Consider the following 14,066-nt stretch of genomic DNA (forward strand, 5'->3'; position numbering starts at 1 on the left):
GAATTTTGAGTCCAGTGATTACTTTTACTATTAAGTACAGATTCCCCTCCTCCTCTGTTTTACACAATATCTATTAAAGATCTCACACATACCCTCCTGGAATCACATTTTGGAGATGAGAGTCCCTCAGTTGACCTGTGAATGATTTTTGTGTACTATTAGATAAAGACTTGAAGTTATTACTTTACTTGGACAGTTGATAAAACCAGGCTTCATATCATTGGCAACTCATGAAACAGCAGGCTATTCTTGCAATAAATTCTAGCAATTTCGGATGGATATTTTTTAGGGGTAGTAGAAGCTGGTGAGGTGGGATGTGTGGCAGAGATTTCAGCCTTCAAATGTGGTCTGTTAGCTGCAAACATTTGAGAACAAATGAAATATAGCTCTCATGTGGCAATATCCAGGGTGCCTGAGGCAAAGCTGGCTGAGAAGATGGCCTGGCTGACTTGAGAATTCGGAATTCATTGCTTTCCATCTGCAACAGCCATGGATAGTGCAAAGGAGGCAACACTATTTTTGTTGCACCAAAAATGCATTTCATAGCACTCCACCCCAGGATCACAGAGCACAGTCCTGATAGAGACTGACACTTGATCAGGCATACATTCACACACCACATTGCTACACATCTTCTGAATTGGACAGGAAAAGGAAATCAGAAAAGGGTGGCCATATTCAATAATCTGAATTCTTTGGAGACAGCTCAGTACTCTGCAAGTCTAAAAAAGAATAAATTATTACAGAAGACTTCAGTGCAGCTGCTTCATATTAAACACTGTCAAATAACTCCCAACTTTCTTTGATCTGAATGAATTCTCTGTATTACTTTGGTGACCTTTAGCACATCTCTCCTTGGCTTCCATTCTTTTTTCTTTTATTTTATTTCTGCCTATAAACGTTACAGCTTCATTTTTGCTATGTAATATATATGTATGTGTGTATATATTTACATACATAGAAAGAGAAGTACCAGATGTTCAGTTGGTTTTATTTTTTTTAATGTATGGAAACCAATAAGGCTTTTAGTAACTTGAAAAATGCTAATGACACAAGAAACTAAATAATCTAGTAAGAAATAAAAACACAGTGTCCTGAAATGCTAAACTATTCTCCATCTGATGATTTATGGCTTATAAAAGACAAATCACATAAAATCTCTGTCTAATGACTTTTTTATATTTTTCCAAGAGTAGCAATAATTATTTTGAAAGCTTAGAAGAAAGGATCAACAAAATATAAGGACAAACAAAAGGAAATAATGACAGTAAATGCCATGCTCTGTGGGAAGGAAAAATGGAAAAGTTATAAATGAAAGAATAAAAGAAAAAGGAGAAAACTGGAAGTATACAAATAATGAAGATTCTGATAATTCATTTTTGAGAGAGAAAATAAAACAAACCAGCAAAAATGAATTTGTCATATTAGAATATGTTCTTTATATTGTAAATTTATTTTAATAAGTTCATTATAATAAATGTATGTATGTGTATGGTTACAGGGTAATAAGAATTATTTCATTCATTCTGTATTCATTAAATTCAACTCCTTAATAATTATGGACTGTAGATTAACTTAGAAATCCCACATTCAAGATTTGAAGTATTTTATTGTTATACCCAATAACAAATTTCTGCAACCGATTGCTTAAAAATAATATAAAGCAATGAGGAACACACTGACATACTGTATTACTACCTTGGATCAAAAAGCATAAATAGCAATAAATGAAAACTCTGTGCTTTGGAACTTTTTCTAAAATTAATTAGAAAATATGACCAGTTTAAAACTTTTAACAGGTTTCATTTTTTCTTAAATAATTCTAACAAGCTGAACAATTTTCCTGGAGAGGAGAATAAATTTGTTTTAAATGAACTCAAAAACATTTGAATTCAAGTATGATATATTTGACATATTGTAAGAACCTTTGTAGATACCACAATGTACCCCCACCCAGCAAAACAATTAAAAAAAAACATGTTCCTACATTATCTATGCAAAAATAAATTACAAACACTATACACCTAATTAATCTTTGGCTTTGTATTACAGTATCATAACTAAAATATATAGTAGAAGAACAATGTCATTGGAATAAAACTGCCTCACCAGAAAAAATAAAGAGATAAAATGGGCTAGAATTTGCAACATCGTTACATAATATTCTTGTATTTCCAGAATCAAATTCTGCTTTTTCTAGGAATCCTTACAAGAGGTATTTTTTCATCTCTACTTATTGATACCAAAACATTTTTCTGAGGACTTGATTTTTGCCATGTGATCTCCTAATATGCAGAGTCACTTCTCTGTGGAGTCACTTGCCTTCCAGAGTGAGTACAAGTCTGGTGTGCTCCAGCATACTTTCTGGGAATAGCTCATATAGGCCCATATATTTGATATAAGAAGTACATTTTGAAAAATAAGCCAATAGGACTTTTGGCCAATCTCAGCTAGATGTATTTTTACCCTTCTCACCACCTATTTTCTTTTAAGTAGTTTCAAGTGTGCATTAAGTACACTTTACATAGAGTATTGCATTAGGAATACCCCATTCAGTTTGGTCTTGGTATCCTGTAAGATTCTTAATTAGTTAATGACTATGAATCACTTTTAGACCTTTACATGAAAGAAGTTCCAGCATGCTAAATTATTATTATCATTACAAAATTAAGTCTAACATTGCATTAATTATAGCTTTTCATGGACTGTAATTATGAGGAATTTAACTCTAGAGATAATTTACAGTGTCGGCAGACCTCTTGATTGGGGAAGTTATACAAAATTGTGCTACTAGACTCTGCTATCTTATGGGTTTTTATTAATCTATAATATCTTTGACTTCATAAAAATCCATAAATTCTTTGAAATCAAGACCATGTCTTATTATTACATGTTTTCCCCCCAAATTTCTTCTCTACATAATTCAGTGGGATCTGTCACAGGAAGTAACTCACAGATTAATCAAATAACCCTCACTGGTTTTAAATATTTTGCTAGCACTGTTTCTATGTTTCTCAATACTTGAAATTAACAGCCTTTATAACCTATGGTGTCAATGACATAAATGCCTAAGTGGCTTAAAATTAAATTAGCATCATCACTTTAAATACTTGCTAAAGTTACACAAATACTTTATTCTAACTTTATTGAATAAAATTCCTCAGAATTTTCCCATTCCAACAGAATATAAAGTGTTAGTGTCAAGAGCTTTTACCCTTAGAACCAGACCTCTCACCAGTTCCTGATGCATTTCCATTTTACCACTTCCCTATCTCACTCATATAGGTGCAGATACACACACACACACACACACACACACACACACACACACACCATGCTTCAAGAACATGAGATTGCCCATACACCTTAATTACCCACAATAGACCATCCTCCTTGGTCTCCACATGAAAATCTTATTTTTTATGCTGTCTAAAAAGCATCTCTTTTGCAAAGACTTCAACCTCCCAGGAAGAATTTATTTATTCTTTCTCTATGTGCTAGTCATTTTCTGTTGCTATAACAAATAGCAAGGATAAATAAAGGGTTTTATCAGTTTTACAGTTTTGGAGGTTTTAGTCCAAGGTTGACAGGCCCTGTTGCTTTGGGCCAAATGGCTGGAAAGTGAAGGAGAGAGAAAGAGGAAGTGCTGATGTTTCAGACCTCCCTCAAGGGGATACCTCTATCACTGGAAGATATCCCACTGGGCCCACCTCTTAAAGATTCTACCCTGCCCATTAGCACAAAGCTAAAGGACCAAACATTTAACACATGGGCATTTGGGAAAACAACTCAAGTTCCAAACGCTAGCATCCTAAGTGCAATTACATTTCTGTTAAGCATTTATTATTATTAAAATCTCATTTTTCTTCTTTTATTATGCCTACATATACAATTAATTTCAGAGGTCTTAATGAACAAGAAAAGAAGATAAACTGAGTGCCAGTAGCTTACACCTGTAATCCTAGCTTCTCCAGAAGCAGCGATCAGGAGGATTGTGGTTCAAATCAGCCCAGACAAACAGTTCTGGAGACCCTATCTTGAAAATACCCAACAAAACACAAGGACTCATGGTGGCTCATGTGGTAAAGTGCCTGCCTAGCAAGCGTGAGGCCCTAAATTCAAACACCAGTACTGCCGAAAAAAAAAAAAGATAAAAGTAATATTTTAAGTGTCTATTCAACTTTGATGCAAGTGTTATTTCCCAGTAATACAAACTGGTAATGTAGAGGCCAAATAATATCAAGTGGCAGAATCAGAGTCTTGAATCGACATCCATCTCACTTTAAATCTTCCTACTTTCCACTGTGCAAACAAGAGTATGTGTTAGTTCATTTTGAATGCCAAGTCCTCTGCCCAATGTCTGGGAAAATAACACTAGATCAATAAATAAATAGATACATATGGGTGAATAGGATTCATAAGGTATAAATTGGACTACTCAGATGTGGCTGGGATGGAAAATTCCAGGAAAGGGAACACCATGTGACCTATCTCCAAGCTCTGCCTTTTATCAGCCCCCACCTATGCTGAGTGACAGGATGATGGCATCACTGACCTCCAGGAGACCCGCTTCCAGTGCTCTACCACGTTGGCTACTCAGGTGGGTACTGTTACTCTAGTCACTACTATTTAGACAACGCTCAATGTTTTGGATTTCCTCTTCTTCCAAAGCTACATATTTTGTGTATATACCACCTTTTTATAGTTGTTTATATAAAAGGTGACATGATGTTATGAAAAGAATATAGACACAATGATGCCTTATCCTAGCTCTGCCTCTTCTTACTGACTGGATAATCTTGGCCAGATTACCAAATCACCACGTGTCTTTTTATTCCTATGTAAAATGAGATTTGTAAATCAGACTTCAGAAAGTAACTGAGAGAAATCTATAGAGAAATGAATGAAAATTGCCCAATACTATCCCTAAGACACAGCATAGTACTTTCTGTTAATCCTCCTCCTGGTAGCCCTAGGAGAACTACTTGATGGTGCATCACATTACTCTGTTTCCTCCTGGAGGGCAGGTGCAGTAACTGGGAAAACTCAGTGACATGATCTTGAGGAGCTGCCACAGAGAGGGCTAGCTCATGAAAGTGGACACATTTATGCAAGAAAGAACATGAAAAGAAGCCTGAACCGTTTACATTTGATTCATTTGCTTCAATATACTTGCTTCTGTTGAGACACTGCCTCTGTGTGATTAATAGCTTTCACTTACCCAAAGGAGGAAAGATAGTTGAAATGAAGATTTCTCAAACACAAGCACTGCTGCAATATTCTAACTTCCCTACCAACACCCTCCCTAGAATTCACTTCAGGATCTTGACTATGAAACAAGGAAAATTATCAATCTTCCAGATGTGAGTACACTGCCATTCGGTGCTCAGTTCCTTGTTTCCCCACACTTCCAAGTCAGACTGCTCTGCTTATGTTTTGTTTTCTCCATCAGCTTCTTTATGCATTCAAATTGACAAATGCCCTTGTACATTATTTTTAACCCACCCATATTCAATGCATCAGTATCTTGTTATGTTTCCTTTGATTTCATTGCTTGCAATGCTAGTATCAGAAGCCCAGAATTGCCAAGGCACTAAGCAGCCCAATTTTTCTTTAATTTCTCAGGAAATTGACAGTTTTATGAACTGTCTCTTTACCTATGCCCCATAAACATGTCAGGCTGTGGAAAACCATTCTAATTAAATCCCAGGGGGACTGCAATGGAAGATTATAGCTTCTTGGCAGGTTATTAAAAAACAGTTGTTCATATATACACAAGTATGTGTACTGGAGCCTCACATTTGACAGAACAGTCAAGGAATTAACCCCACTAGCAGCTTCAGCTCAAACTGACTAAAAAGAAATGGGTGAAGTGAACAGGAGAAGAAGACGGCTTCGTACAAGTTTTTTTTTTTATACACTTCATGAGTTCATGTAGATCACCAGAGAATTTAAAAGGTGTCTGAGGTTGTCACCCTTCCACCATGAATTGTATACACCTACTGGTGAGAATGTATTCAACTGTTGTCTTTCCATATATGGATTTCATATATGGAAAATCAAGGAAAGCAAGGAGGTATTTTTCTCTTGCACACTCAGAATGGAAATATTTGACACATAGGAAGTTGAATTTAAAGAGAACAAAGGTATCTCTTGTTCATGAAAATCTTTCCTAATAACATTTGCATTCTTGCAAACTGGACTGTGTCTTCTAACTGCATAGATAAAAGTTTCAACCTTATTAGAAACAGTCATTTTTCAGTGTTAAGAAAAATGAACAGAGAAGTTGTTTTCAGGATATTTGATTTACAAAAATGACTATAGCACTTAATTCATTTGCTTAATTGAAGTTGTGTACCAGCTAAATAATCATTCTGGCTTACATCTTCAAGAGTTATTAAAGTGAGATCCTCAGAATGTAACTTCCCACTTCCCAGTGAGCAACATTCTCATGGGTGAGACGCCATGTTTCTGAGATCAGTGTGCATAGTCTGTCTCTAACTGGGAGAGTTCCCCCATCTTACTTCCATGATTTTGGAGTATACCAACATTTTCTAGAAGTTACATGAAAAAATTCCTGTTCGTGGTCTAACAGGAAACTGAGGAGTAAAGTACTGCTGCTTCATTGCAAACCCACCGTCACCACTGTAAAATCAACCAAGGCACCTTTGCTGAGAAAAGGGAGCACATACTAACATATTTGTAAGTGAAAATCTCTGTATTTCACCTTAAGTCTGTTTCAGTTGCTACTTGATTCTGCTAAAAAGTTAAGGCCTCCTGGTGCTTACCACAAGCGTGCACTGACTGTATAAAAAGAGGACTACATAGATAATATACTACCCTACGTACACCTCAGCCTAGGCCTTGTGCCTGGTCTGTACTGTGAATGGGGAAGACATGGGGAAAAAGAAGTTGAGTATACTCACTAATCAGTTCCTTTGGTATAATAAACACCATAACATCTTAGAAACCAATTGAGAAAATGACCCAGTGCTTGGAAATTTCAGTTGCTTTTGACCATATTTTTCTGTTTGCTGTTTATGTTTTCTTCTGTTTCTTTCCAAGTCTATCAACATTATGTCCTCTGGCTTACATCCTCATATACTCCATGTTTTCCAGACTTCTTTTCCTCTCTCTGTCAATAAGCATGCTCACTATCCTCTAACCTAATGTAAATGTCTTTCCTTGACCTGATCTGTGTGAGCCAATTTTCTGTTATGCTAACAAATAAATAACATAGTCAAATTACAGATGGGAACATTTTATTTTGGCTCATTGTTTTGAAGGTTTCAGACACAGTCAGTTGTTCCTGATGTTTTGTGCCTATGGTGAGGCAGCACATTATGGCGAGGAGCTGCTCACCTCATGACTAGGAAATGAAGAAGAGAAAGAGCAAAGGGATAGAGTCCCACAATCCCTGCCCCCCCGCCGCCCCATGACCTAAAACCTCCCATGATTCTCTTCTTCTTAAAGTTTTCACCACCTCCCAAGTGCCACGCTGAAGACCAAGATTTTACCACATGAGCATTTGGGGACATGCATGTAAGGATAGAAACCATACACTGCTTACTCCTGACAGCCACTGTCTCCTACCCTTCATTGTGAAATTTCTTGCTATACTTCTCAGATCCGCTGTTTCTAGTTTCTCCTCTGCTCATTCAGCAAACTTCCTTTCCACAACTTCCAAAATGGGTTCCCAGGGTGACAGGATATGATGGAAGTACATTCAATGTATATATTCATGAAAATAGCATAGTGAAACCCACTAAAAACTTAAAAAGAGGGATTAAGAAAGAATAATATAGATGGGGTGAATTTGATCCAAGTACATTATTTGCACATCTGCAAATATCAGAATGAAATACCTTTATACAATTAATTTCTGCTAATAGAAATAATTTTTAAAAGGAACCACAGGCTCCAATTAAGAAGTGGCATTAAAAGTCAGCTAAAGAACTTCTGTCATGTTTGTTACTGGACAACAATGTCTCTCTACTCTGAACATCCTTCCTTCCACCTATCTACTCTGTGCCCTAGGAATCCACTTACATGCCCTGTGTGCAGCTGTAAACCTCTTGCTGACATCCAGGATCTAGGTTTAGGATGCTCACTGGCTCTTCCATGAGAAGCCATCTCAATAGCTGCAAGACCTCTGATTTCAACCCCTTAGCTGTGTTAACTCAGGTGCAGAGTTCCCAGCCAGAACCATGTTGGAGATATTCCACCTATACTACATGGGTTGATGAGTGCACAATTGCAAAATAAAATTACTTTTTCCCCAATTTCCTCTTTCATTCAGTCTTTCAATGAGGTATGCCTCATCCTGGAGAGTCCATTTCTCTTAACTTGCTTGTTACCAAACTATCTTGATTTCTCTTAGCTCTTCTACGTCTCTTAGTCCCCTTCAGCAGCTCTTTACAGTGTACTATAAAAAGCTAATAAGCAATATTTTAGTCCATTTGGTGTTGTAAAAGTGGAGTACCTGATGCTAGGTAATGCATAAAGAAAAAAGGTTAATCTGGCTCATGATTCTGGTGTTCGAAAAAAATCAAAAAGCATAGAACCACTGTCTGGTGAGGACAATGTGAGATCTACACAGCATGGTAGATGGCATCACAGCGGGAGCATTTGTGAGAACAGCAAGCAGCATGTGCAGAAGAGGTCACATAACAAGAGAGACATAGCAAGAGAGATGGAAGGAATCTGGCTTGCTACTTAATAAAATCTTCTCCCAGCTGAGCGCTGATAGCTATGCCCACAAACCTACCTACTTTGGACGCTGAGATCAGAAGTCTCTCCATTCAAGGCAAGCCCGGGCAAATAGCTCATGAGACCCCATCTTCAAAATAACCAGAGCAAAATGGACTGGAAGTGTGACTCCAGTGGTAGAGTGCTTGCTTTGCAAGCATGAAGCCCTGGGTTACTAAAAGAAAAAACCTTCTCTCACAAGAAATAATTCACTCCTGGCAAGACCTAACCCACTCTCCAAGACCAATATTAATCTTTTGGAGGATGGAGCGCCATGACCTCATTACCTTCCACCAAGCCCCACCTATTAAAGAGCCACTTCTCAATACTCTAAACTTGGGGACCAAGCTTCTAGCATATGTCCTTTAGGGGACAAATCAGATCCAAAACCATTAGCACCATCTTTTTCTCTATATATACAACTCTGAAATGGATGTTCCCTTCTACAGATTTGTTGCCATTTCAACATAAAAGACCTCCAAATAGCTCTCTTAGTTCTCTCCTCAACTTAAGACCTAACTTTTCACTTGGCTTCTGGACCTTTATATCTGTATGTCAACCTACCTTAATACGTTCCAAATGTTAGTGTCCCTGCTTCCAGTCACTCATCTGGGTATTCCAATAGTCTATTAAAAAACAGTTATATCAGGCTCCAAGGTTCATTAACACTTTTTCCCCCCAAGGGAAAAAACTACCAGTTTTGCTTTTGTTATCAATGGAAAAGCAAAACAAAACCACAAGTTCAAACCATAGAGGTAAAACACAAATGAAATGGAAAATAGTAGCATGTCATGAACTCCCCCCTTCAAGTGACATTTTATATGAAAGTTGGTTTACTGTGGCAAACAGAAGCTCAAAATGGACTCTTTTTTTGTAAAATGGGGAATCAAAAATTTGCTATCAATAGACAAAAAAAATTAGTAAGAATCCCTGGTAAAGCTCTATAGACATAATTATACATTTATTTTTATCAATTAAAGATAGCTCAGGAAAACAGGTATCAAACCAAAGAGAAAGCTTTGGGGGTTTTCCTAAACTCCTGTCTTAAAGTAGTGTTTTCAGTATTTTTCAAAAGGAAGACTATTCTGAATGTGCCAGAGTTCTGCCATGCCAATTCATTCTTCCCTCCATTGGCTCTTCCACCCACAAAAAATCAAAGGGAAGCAGAGTTTTGTCCAGCACCCTTGGGAAGAAAGATGGCTGGACTCAGGGGTGCGAAGAGCTACCAGTGACACTAGCCTGGAAGGAAGGAGATAACCACATACTTCCTCTTAGTTTTAACAAACATAAACATAAAAAAAGAACAAGATCATTTGGCAACTGGGTATTAAGTAAGCAGGATGCACCTTAATTTCATGAACTTAGGACAAGTAATAGAATTAAAACAGAATTTTTCTCTAAAAAATATATTTACTTAAAAGAAAAAGAAAAGCTTCAAAATCAGAGTGCTGCCCTGTTAAGAATGTCTAATGTGCATTCAAAGTATTGGAAATCAGACATTTTTTTCTAACCAAAGAGCAATGTCACTACAACGTAAGAACCGCCATAATTAACATAAACTTATGGAAACCAGTGAAGAGAAGAAATCCTGGCAAGGACGAAGAATGGTGAGCAGGTGTTTTGGGAGTAAGTCTCTGCAAGATGAAGACACTAGTCCCAGATCAGAGGTGGATGTCTGATCAATCATCTTGGCTCCAAGGGGGAAGAAGACAGTTAGCAGGATTCGAGGAGGGGGCACTGCTGCAGCCCCCAAAGCAAGTCTCTACTTTTCACTCCCAAGAGGATGTGTGCCCAGACTTTAACAAGGTCTCCTCAGGAGGATCTGCTTTCTGCCATGTAGTAACGATACAGGAAACCTATGAGAACAGCGCCTACGATGGGGAAAATCCAATATGCCCAGCAACTTTTGCATGAACTGCTTTTCAAAGGATCCTTGCCATCGCTTTGAGGTTTAAGGTCACTCGGATTGATATCACCATGTAGTACTGCTTTAGCATTTCTCTGGCGTCAGAGGAGAGGCCTACATCTTCAAAGCTTTCACTTGCATCTGCACCAGCTTGTTCTATCAGAACCTCTTCTCCACCAGGATGCTCCTTGAGGAAGCGCGTGATATCGTAGACTCGCCTGTGGATCACCAGCCATATTTCCTTTGCGGCGTTGCGCTTCGCCACCTCTTCCAAATGATAGTAGGTTACAGTGGTCTCGCTGTCCTGCCCTTTCCGGTCGCTCCAGCTAGCTTCCAGGGTCCGCCATTGGTGCCAAAGCACCTTCTCTTTGATGCCCTCTAGATTCTGCCGCTAACTTCCTGGAGCCAGAGCCCGCGCGGGGCCTCATTAACACTTTTTGACTCCTAACTTTTGCCATGTGGTTAAGTTTGTATTTTTAACCTTAAAATACCTTTGGCACCTATCCAATCTTGACCAGTTCTGCTGCAATTTTCATTAACTTTCATTTATTTGCTGTCAACTGATTTCTTTGTGATATTTTCTCAGCTTGCATATTACCTTTAAATCTGCCTTCCTAAAAATCATTTGCAATCAAATCATCCATCTGTTTTTAAAAGTTAAAGAATAATCACTAGGAGTTCTTGCCTATATTTTTAAGGACCAATCCCCCACCTCCATGTTCTGCCATGGATCTGCTTTCTCTCTACCTTTTCACTGGCATTACAACTAGACCTAAAGAAATGCCTCTCTGTCTCAATCTCCTCCCAGTATTTGTAAGTGTCTTTACTCATGTCCTTTCCTCTAACTTTCAAAGCTTTTCTCAACTGTTCCAGACTTCAAAAAAAATGTTGCCATGGTAATTCCAAATCCAAGTCAAGAAGTATTTAAATGAGCCTAGGAACATTGTTAAGGAAGTAACAAAGCTTGAGAGACTAGTAGGGTCTTCTTTTAGGGCTCCGGAGAAATTTGAAGTCTTCCCACTTGCCAGAGATAGGGCTCCTGTTAGCCACAAAGGATGATATCTGAAATGGATTGCAACACATCAAATACATTTAAAAAGTCAAGAACTTATAATGATTTTCTTAAATATCATAAGAAAATGTTCCTTGCTCTGTAATGTCCATTTCTAATGTTACCTTGTTTGTACATCACTTTTTGATTTCCTCGAATGACTTGATTCACTTTTCCTTCAAATTTTATTATGGTATTTCATTTTTACTACTGGTACTCTATTCTTTTTCATCTATATGTGTCTGATAATACCAAGGTGTGTGATCTGTAAAGACAATTTTACAGATCAAATTACATTTAAAATGTATGTTCCTTTGAATGGTATATGATTCATTCTTTATTCCCAGCAATCCAACTAAGAACCAATGCCTGAAGAACAAAAATTCTTAGTATAATATTTTATTTTTAATGTTATTTCTATAAAGTTAAATTTTCTGAATTTATGATCTGTAACTTTTTTTGTCTACAATTGCTTTGGTGAATTATTGGAAGAAAGACGGAATAAGATATCAGTAGTCTGTTAGACTGCAACTATCAACTTAATTACACTCAGTAAACTTGGTTATGAAATGAGATGAAAGAAAGCACTATTTCACATTTGTGAAGATTAGAAAAACAAAAGCATAGCAGAATATTTCAAAAATTTTTAAAACTAAAATTCTTATATCTATTTTATTATTAGAAAAAGAATAAATGAAAAACTAGTCTAGATTTTTATTCTCTTTGCATTACAACTTTTACAAAGATTATAAAACTTGTCTCCAGCACTTTTGTGAAAATGAGAAGGAGGCATTAATAAACTTGAAAACATCTCGAAATGTAGCATCTGGCTACTCAAATGCAGCCCTTGGACTAGCAGCATGGCCACTACCTGTTGGGAATTCAGAGATGTAAAATCTGTGCTCCCACACCAGAATTAAAGAATCAGAATATGCATTTTCACAAGATTCTAGGTGACTTTTATGCACATTAAAGATTGAGAATCACAAATACTCTGCTTCTTAAAATCTGCCTTCAAGGCTATGGCAGCTGGTCAAGAATTGGAGGCAGTCCCCTTAATTAACAAGGACTTGTTTCCACATATAATATAATTTTTAAATGAGAATTAATCTTGCAATTAGTCCTTGGAAACTTTGCTACATACACAGTGATCATAGAAAAGTGTGAACTTCGTGATCTTCGTCTCCATGCCAAGTGTTTCTTCCATTTCACTTTAGTGCCTCACCCCAAGAATTTTACTTTAAACCTAAAATCAACAAGGATTTTACTTCCCAAAAGGTTGTGGTGTTTTCATATGATTGCTCTGTGTTCAACTCTTTGCTATTACCTCTTTTACAACATCTACCAGATTGTTCAGTAATTTTTATGTTTCTGTATTGATTCCTCCCTCTACCCTCCAACCCTTACCATGTAAACTATGCCCTATCATCTGTGGAACAGAAGTGTCTAGCCTAGCTCCTGTCTCAAAGCAGGCACTTAAAAATTATTGGTGGAAGAATGTAGTCAAAAGAGTTTTCAAGTACCTTCACTCTCAGCCATTTGGACTAAGTATGACTGCCTTTATTTCCTAAGTGAGGAAATGAACTGCCTTCATTTCCTAAGTGAACTCATGCTTCTGGCTTGCCAGAGTTTGGAACAGAGAGCAACAAAGCCTAGAAAAACATAGGTTTTTGATCTATTAACCACAAATTTTGGTTTTAGTAGAATTTTTTCCTGTTTATGGTTGTGGAAATAATTTAGAATGTTTTCAAATTCTACATTTTAAGACTAGCTACAGCCTGTCCCCTTTCTGCCCTGTACACTGACAAGACTGTACTTTCTCTGTTATGTTCAGGTAATCCTGATAATTGGCTATTCAACAGTTTGCAAGCCCATGTTCATATGGTACTCTACAAAAAATAAGAATTAATAAGTAAGAATTTACTGAATTCTTCAATAAATCCAAAGTCATCATATGAAAACTAGTTAATCCAATGTTTAAAATGTGATTTCAATGATATCCAATACCACATAATTTTAGTCCATATAGCCCTGCTTTACACAGCACCAATTTGCACAAATTATAAGTATCCTGGCTTAGATAAATAACATCAATTCCCCCAACAACATGGTTCCAATTTCAGCTTCCATGGCATATTAACTGTGTGTAATTGTATGAAGCAAAACCATTCATCTAACTCTTCAGTTCAAGTTTAGGCAAAGATGTGTATCACAGTCAATGAGCAACCACGTCATTTCCTTCACAGTTTGCTGGTGATTGGTTACTGCACTTCCAATAATTCACATCAAGATGGCAAAACTCATGGTTGTGTTGGCTTATTGTCTCTTAGCAGTAAACCCATATACATTTTACAAAAGTGA

General features: G+C 37.1%; 1 non-coding gene and 1 pseudogene across 1 annotated transcript; one reads left to right on the forward strand and one right to left on the reverse strand.

Annotated features, from left to right (window-relative positions):
* The first annotated feature begins 6,771 nt into the window (after positions 1-6,771).
* Positions 6,772-6,901, forward strand: LOC141410630 (small nucleolar RNA SNORA51). Its single transcript, XR_012435465.1, has one exon. It is a non-coding gene; the product is annotated as a small nucleolar RNA SNORA51 (small nucleolar RNA).
* A 1,135-nt stretch (positions 6,902-8,036) lies between these two features.
* LOC109702234 (cytochrome b5 type B-like) lies at positions 8,037-13,244 on the reverse strand (annotated as a pseudogene).
* Between the last annotated feature and the right edge of the window lie 822 nt (positions 13,245-14,066).

The sequence above is a fragment of the Castor canadensis genome, chromosome 8, assembly GCF_047511655.1.
Source record: "Castor canadensis chromosome 8, mCasCan1.hap1v2, whole genome shotgun sequence".
NCBI classification, from domain to species: domain Eukaryota; kingdom Metazoa; phylum Chordata; class Mammalia; order Rodentia; family Castoridae; genus Castor; species Castor canadensis.